The sequence below is a fragment of the Onychomys torridus genome, chromosome X (genome assembly GCF_903995425.1).
Source record: "Onychomys torridus chromosome X, mOncTor1.1, whole genome shotgun sequence".
Taxonomy (NCBI): Eukaryota; Metazoa; Chordata; class Mammalia; order Rodentia; family Cricetidae; genus Onychomys; species Onychomys torridus.
In genome coordinates this window covers 62,125,343-62,133,495 of record NC_050466.1, presented here as the reverse complement: position 1 = coordinate 62,133,495, position 8,153 = coordinate 62,125,343, and positions in this window count along the sequence as shown.

Genomic DNA, 8,153 nt, shown 5'->3' with positions numbered 1-8,153 from the left:
GAGAGAGAGAGAGAGGCTCTGAGCTTGGCATGGGCTTTTGAAACCTCAAAGCCCACCCCAGTGACACACTTCCTCCAACAAGGCCACACCTCCTAACCTTTCTAACCCTATGGGGTCTATGGGGGCCATTTTTATTCAAACCAACAAAAGGTACATATAGCCATACCTGACTTTTATATGAGTGCTAGAGTTAGAGTAAGTGATCTTGTAGCCAGAGCCATTCCCCTATCACTGTTTTATTTTACTTTTTGGTTGGCTCATAATTGGACATATTTATGAAGTACACTATAATGTTTTGATACTTGTATACATGATCTAATGAATAGGTTAGCATAGCTATCATTTCCTACATTTACATTTTATGGTAGAACATTCAAAATCCTTTTTTTCTATTTGAAAATATACAATGCATTATTGTTAACTACTCCATTAACAAAGAATGAAATCCTATTATTTGTGATAATATGGATGAACATGGAGGATATGATGCTGCAGCAAAGCTAATTCAGGCACAAAAGGACAGCTATTACATGTCTTCTCAAACCCACAGGCGCCAAAGCAACCAGAAGCCCCTCCATCACTCTTAGGCAAAAGAAGAGTGTAACATTGTATATCCCAGACCAGATATATCAATATTAAGTCCATCACAGCCTTAGCTCTACTCATATCTTCCAGGTCCAGTCCATCTTCCTCCCTCAGTGCCTCTCAAATGTTTGCTTTGTTTCTTGGGTCTTAGTGGCTTCATCATCATGTGGAAGCAGCCTATTGATCTTTAGACACAAGAGAACTTCTGGGAATCTAGAGGAACAGGAACTTTGCTGAGGTTGAGCTGAGCAATGGAGGAAAGAGACACACTAAAGACATAGAGGTTAACTTAGAATGCAAAAATAACTTCTAAGGCATCTAGTAAACTGGAAAACGTACACTCCATTCACCCAGTATTCTAGTATATATAAGCATTGTCGTCCTGAGTCCTGTCAAAATCCCATGTTCCTAGGACTTCTAGTTGAAGACAATTGGGCTCCTCCAGGGTCCAACCTGAATACAAAAAGACACAAGTGCACATAGCTGCTTTGAGAATTGCTCTGAGGAAACACCATATAGAGAAGCACAAAAGTGAAACAAGACAGCCAAGGCAGCCAATACATGGGGCAACATCAAGGCAATTATCACTACAGGCAACTGGCATTAATTTCCCAGCACTTCCAACCTATCATATGAGAGTGCAATGTAGACCTCAGAGGCCAGAAAAGGCAACGAAGTGCATGTTCTGGCAAGTGAAAGTCAAGCTGGAGTGCAATGAAGTGGCAAGGATGAAGGAAAGTAGGAAGAACAGCTATTAGTTTCAAACTTTAAAGCCTATGACATCTGGAGCTTGCGGATAGCACTTCTAGGGATCAAGTATTTATCTTGCCAAGCACCCTAACAAGCAGCAATTCTTCATTTTCCAAAGCATTTGTGTTGAGACAAATAGGATGGTTATCCTAAAATGATAATTGCTTTTTCCTGGAAACCAACACAGGTTTGTTTATATGCCACTTGCATGTTGCAGAATAAGCACATGCACATCTCAAGCAGCTTGAAAAAGCAGCACAGGGACCCAGCACAAGTCTACTCACAGACCTCCCCAAAGGATCCCAAATGGTATGTTATTTCCTCCTCTCAAGTGCAAGCCACCAACAAAGGAACTTTTTTTTTTCCCTCGCAGCAGGCTACAGACATGAGATTTATGCCAGTAGAAGGTCTGGCATCCTTTCTGCAATGTGTCAGTGGCACAACGGGTGAGTACTCAGCATGGGGAAGGTTGCTATTTTAATTTACATGCTATTGCTACCATATTTGGCTGACTTACCCAGAATGTCCGGGATACCCACTTGGATGGGAAATGTTCCAGATTTGGAAGACAGGCCATCTTGTGGTAATTGGTGTTTTGTCACTCTCCTGAACAGTGTGAAGTTAAGAAAATGACTTACGTGTCTTGTTTGTATCACAGAATCTTAACTGCCCTCTCTTCTTTCTTTCTTACCAGAATTTTTCTGAATAAAACTTGGGAAAGACAGAAGGATCCTTTTTGTTATTTTTCAAAACCATTCAACATGGAAATACATGAATTTCCATTGTATCATAATTGTTGCTTACAAAATCTATAGGTAGTTTTATGCTATAATTTTTTTATGTATTATTCACATTGCTTGGGAGAAATTTTAAATTTACCAAAAATCATTTTCTTTTACAGAATCTCTTCTTTCTATTTGCTACTGGAACACTGATACATTAAATAAAAATGGTCATTTCTCTTTGACCCAATACAATGGTCTGAGTTGCTTTAGATACTTACTTTCAGAAACTATATAATTTTTAAAATTCTATAATTTTAAACAAATGGATTATTGAGCTATTTTTAATTTCATTTTTACATAATGAATTTTGTTTATATACCATTCAAATTTCCATACGTAAATTTATGCATATTTAAATGACAAAGAGGGCCAGAGAAACTGATTGGCTAATTCCAGATCTTCACCTCTTCCTTGTCCCCTCCAAATCAAATACCCTAGTCTCACCCGAGCTGCAGCCTTTCCTTCTCACTCACCACTTCCATTGGACCACATCTCTTTGTCCCAGCCCCCAAGCCTTCCCTGGGAACCTGCCAGCCAACCCGGCCAGACAAGCAAATAGGCCAGCAAAGCAGGTCTTCGAACTTCAGATCCTCACTCTCCCTTCTCTACTCCAAATCCAATCCCTGAGTCTCATCTCCAGCTCTGGGGCAGACGACCTGTTGTGGCCTCTGCTCATTCTCCACCCCCATTCCCAAGGGACCAAACACATCTCAGTGAACCATCCTGCTTTCTTCCTTCCTGTGGACCCCTTCATTCCCCCTTCTAGCCCATCCCCATTCTTAAGTGTCACCTCCAAATGCCCGGAAACATATTTGACCCTGAATCCCTGCAGGCTACACTGGCAGAACCCCTACCAGGCAATACACATCATTCTAGGGACCAGAAGGGGCAACAGAAATCAAGACACAACAGAAAACCAACAAAGACAAGACCAGATATCAGCACCTTGTATTACAATCATCCCACACCCAGATGTGTATGTGTCAGCATAAAAACACAAAAACAGCCAGGACAATATGTCTCCACTAGATCCCAGCAACACTATTACAGTAGGCCATGATAAATACATCATAGCTGAAGTACAACACAAAGACCTTTAAATAGCCTTTATGAATATGATAGAAATTATTAAAGAGGAAATGAATAAAATAAACCTCTTAAATAAATCAGTGAAAACAAACAAGCTGTGAAAGAAATTAATAAAACAGTTCAAAACCTGAAAGTGGAAATAGAATCAATAAAAAAACTCAAACTGAGAGAAATCTTGAAATGAAAAATTTAGGAACTTGCATGGGAACTCAGAGGCAAGCCCCACCAACAGAATACAGGAGATGGAATAGATAATCTCAGGCATTTAAAAAAAGATAGAAGAAAAGGATACCACAATCACAGAAAAATATTAAATCTAAAAAAAAATCCATGCACAAAACACGTACGAAATCTGGGACACAATGAAAAGACCAAATTACAAATAATAGGGACAGAGGAAAAAAGAGAAACTCAGTTCAAAGGCTCAGGAAAATATTTTCAACAAAAACAGAAAAAAAAAAATTCAATCTAAATGAAGAGATGCTTATCAATGTGCAAGAGGCATAAAGAGCACCAAATAAATAGGCCCAGGAAAAAATTCCCCACATTACATAATAATCAAAACACTAAAGTACAAACAAAGAATATTAAAAGCAGCAAGTGAAAAAGACCAACTAACAAATATACCTTCTTCTCAGACCCATTAGAATATAACCTGACTTCTCAGTGGGGATATTCTACACACTCTAAGAGACCACAGATTACAGCTCAGACTACTATACCCAGCAAAACTTTCAATCACAATAAATGGAGAAGGAAAAAGACATTTCATGATAAACCAAATTTAAGCAGTATCTGTCTACAAATACAGCTTTACAGTAGGCTCTAAAAGGAAAACTTAAGTCTGAAATGGTTAACCACAACAAAGAAACACAAGGAATAAATAATCCCAGACCAGCAAGTCAAAAAACGGGAGGGGAACACCACCAGAACAAAACAACAGAAATCAACAAACACTGCATGTTGATAACTCTCAATATCAGTGGTCTCAATTCCTCAATAGATCCAGACTAATAGATTGGGTGCAAAAATAGGGTCCACCCTTCTGCTACATCCAAGAAACATGCTTTAACATCAAAGGTAGACATCATATCGGGGTAAAAGGGTTGAAAAAGACATTCGAAGTAAATGGACCTAAACAGCAAGCTGGTATAGCTATTTTAACAGATGATGATAAAATAGACTTCTAATCAAAACTAGTAAGAAGAGATAGAGAAGGACACTTATACATGCATCAAAGGAATACCAAGAGGTATACATTACAGGTCTTAACACCTATGCACGAGACACAAGGACACCCAAGTTCATAAAAAAAAAAACCAAACCCTCTACAGCTTACATCACATATTGATGCTTACACACTGATAGTGGGTGGTTTCAGTACCACACTCTTGACAATAGATGAGTCATCCAGACAAAAGCTAAACAGAGAAATGTTGGAGCTTACTTCACAAACCAAATGGACCTAACAGTTATTTACAGAATATTTCACCCAAACTCAAAAGAATATACCTTCTTCTCAGAAACTCATGGAACTTTCTACAAAATTGACCACATACTTGGACACAAAGTAAATCTCAACAGATATAAGAAAATTGAAATAACACTGTGCATCCTATCTGACCACCATGAATTAAAACTGGATACCAACAACAACAGTAGCAACAGAGCAACAGAAACTAAACAACTCTCTACTAAAAATGCAAAAATAGATCAAGATAGAAATTAAGAAAAAAATAAAGACTTTCTAGGATTGAGTGAAAATGAAACAACATACCCAAACTTATGGGGCACCATGGGGGCTGTTCAAGAGGCAAGTTCATAGCACTAAGTCCTCACAGAAAGAAATTGGAGAAATTGCATACTAGTAACCTAACAGCACACCTGAAAACTCTAGAGCAAAAGGAAGAAATCACAGCCAAAAATAGTAAATAGCAAGAAATATTCAAACTCAATGCTGAAAACAATAAAATAGAAACAAAAATACTAAAAAAAAATCAGTGAAATGAAGGGTTGGTTCTTTGAGAAAGATTGATAAACCATTAGCCAAATTAACTAAAAGACAGAAAGAAATGATCCAAATTAACAAAATTAGAGATGAAAAGGGATGCATAATATCAGACAGAGGAAAATGAAAGAATCGTAAGGATGTACTTTTAAAAAGAACCTGTACTCTATCACTGAAGAATCTAAAAGAAATGGATAATTTTCTCAATATAAATGACCTACCAAAGTTAACTCAAGGTCAGATAAGCAATTAAATCAGATCCATAACCCCTAGTGAAATAGAAGCATTAATTAAATGTCTCCCAACAACAAAAAAAAAAGCCCAGAGCCAGATGGTGTTATCACAGAAATCTACCAGACATTCAGAGAAGAGTTAATGCCAATACTCCTAAAATTATTCCACAATATAGGAACAACTCATTTTATGGGGCCATTGTCATCCTGATACCTAAGACGCACAAAGAAAGAAAACTATAGATCAATATTCCTTGTGAACATAAATGCAACATTTCTCAATAAAATATTTGCAAATAGAACCCAAGAACACCTCAAAAAGATCACCCACCATGATCAAGTAGGTTTCATCCCAGAGATGCAGGGATGGTTCAACATAGGTAAACTGATAAATGTAATCCACCATATAAACAAACTGAAAGACAAAATTCACATGATCATCTCATTATATTTAGAAAATGCCTTTGAAAAAAATCCAACACCCCTTAATGATAAAAGTCCTATAGATATTAGGGATACAAGGGATATATCTTAACATAATAAAGGCAGTTTACAGCAAGCCCATAGCCAACATCAAATTAAATGGAAAGAAACTCAAAGTAATTTCACTAAAATCAGGAACAAGACAAAGTTGTCCACTCTCTCCATATCTAGTCAATATAGTACTTGAAGTTTTAGCTTGAGTGGTAAGACAACTGGAGAAGATCAAGGGAATACAAATTGGAAAGGAAAGTATCGATATTTACAGATGATATGATAGTGTACATAAATGACCCCAAAAATTTTACCAGGAAACCCCTATCACTGATAAACACTTTCAGCAAAGTAGTAGTGTACAAAATTAGCTTGCAAAAATCAGTACCCTTCCTATATACAAATGACAAATGGACTGAGAAAGAAACTTTCCAAAGGACACAGCATCTTTCACAGTAGTCTCAAGAATATAAAATACCTTGGGCTAACTTTAACCAAACAAGTGAAAGAGTTTTATGGTTTAAAAAAAATTTAAGAAATTGAAGAAGATGGAAAGATCTCCCATGTTCATGGATCAGTAGGATTAACATAGTAAAAATGGCCATCTTATCAAAAGCAATCTACAGATTCAATGCAATTTCCTTCAAAATTCCAAGACAATTCTTCACAGATCTTTGAAGGACAGTTTAGGTTCTTATGGAAACATAGACACACAGACACACACACACACTTGCACACACACACACTTGCACACACACACACACACACACACACACACACACACACACACACACACGATAGCTAAAACAATCCTGTACAATAAAAGAACTTCCAGAGGTATCACCATCCCTGATTTCAAGCTCTACTACAGATCTACTGTAATAAAAACAGCATGGAATTAGCATAAAAACAGACATGATGGTCAATTGAATATAATTGAAGACAGACTCAGACATAAATCCACACATCTATGAACACATGACTGTTAGTAAAGAAGCTAGAAATACATGCTGGGAAAAAGGACAGCATCTTCAACAAATGGTAATGGTCAAACTGGATGTCTGCATGTAGAAGAATACAAATATATCCATACCTATCACTCTGTACAAAACTCAACTCCAAGTGGTTCAAATACCTCAAGCTAAAACCAGATGCATTGTACCTGAAATAAAAGAGAGATTGCAGAATAGCTTTGAACCCATTGGCACAGGAAAAGACTTTCTGAACAGAGCACTATCAACATAGTAACTAAGATTAACAATTAATAAATGGGACCAAATGAAACTGAAAAGCTTCTACAGGGCAAAAGACACTATCATTCAGAGAAATGGGAAAAGATTTTTACCAACTACACATACAATAGAGGGCTTATATCAAAAATATATATTAAGAAAATCCAAAAAATCTCCAGGCGGTAGTGGCACATGCCCTTAATCCCAGCACTCGGGAGGCAGAGGCAGGTGGATCTCTGTGAGTCCAAGGCCAGCCTGGGCTACCAAGTGAGTTCCAGGAAAGGTGCAAAGCTACACAGAGAAACTCTGTCTCATAAAAAGATGAAGAAACTAAAAAACAAAAAACAAAAACTCAAAAAAACTAGATATCAAGAAAACAAACAACCCAAACAAAAATGGGATTCAGATCTAAACTAGAATTCTCAAAAGAGGAAACTCAAATGGCCAAGAAACACTTAAAGAAATATTCAACATCCTTAGTCATCAGGAAAATGCAAGTCGAAAGTACTTTGAGATTCCATCTTACACCTGTAGTTTCTTGGGAAGATGGGAATAGATATACCTCAAGATCCAGCTATAACATTATTGAGTATAGAGCCAAAGGATGCTTTATTTTTACCACAAGGGTACCTGCTCAACCATGTTTATTGCTGCTCTATTAATAATATCTATACATTGGAAACAACCTAGATGTCTTTCAACAGATGAATGGATTTAAAAAATGTGTTACATTTACAGAATGGAATATTATTCAGCTATTAGAAATTGAATTATGAAATTTGTAGATAAATGAATTGAACTAGAAAAAAATTATCCTGAGTGAGGCAACTCAGACTCAGAAAGACAAATACGCTATATATTCTCTTATATGTGGATATTGGCTCTCAAGTCAGTGATAACCAAACTACAATCTGTAGAACCACAGTGGTTAGATATAGAGTAACTATAGGGACTAGGGGAGACAGATAGATCTTCCTAGGAAAGGGAAATTGAATAG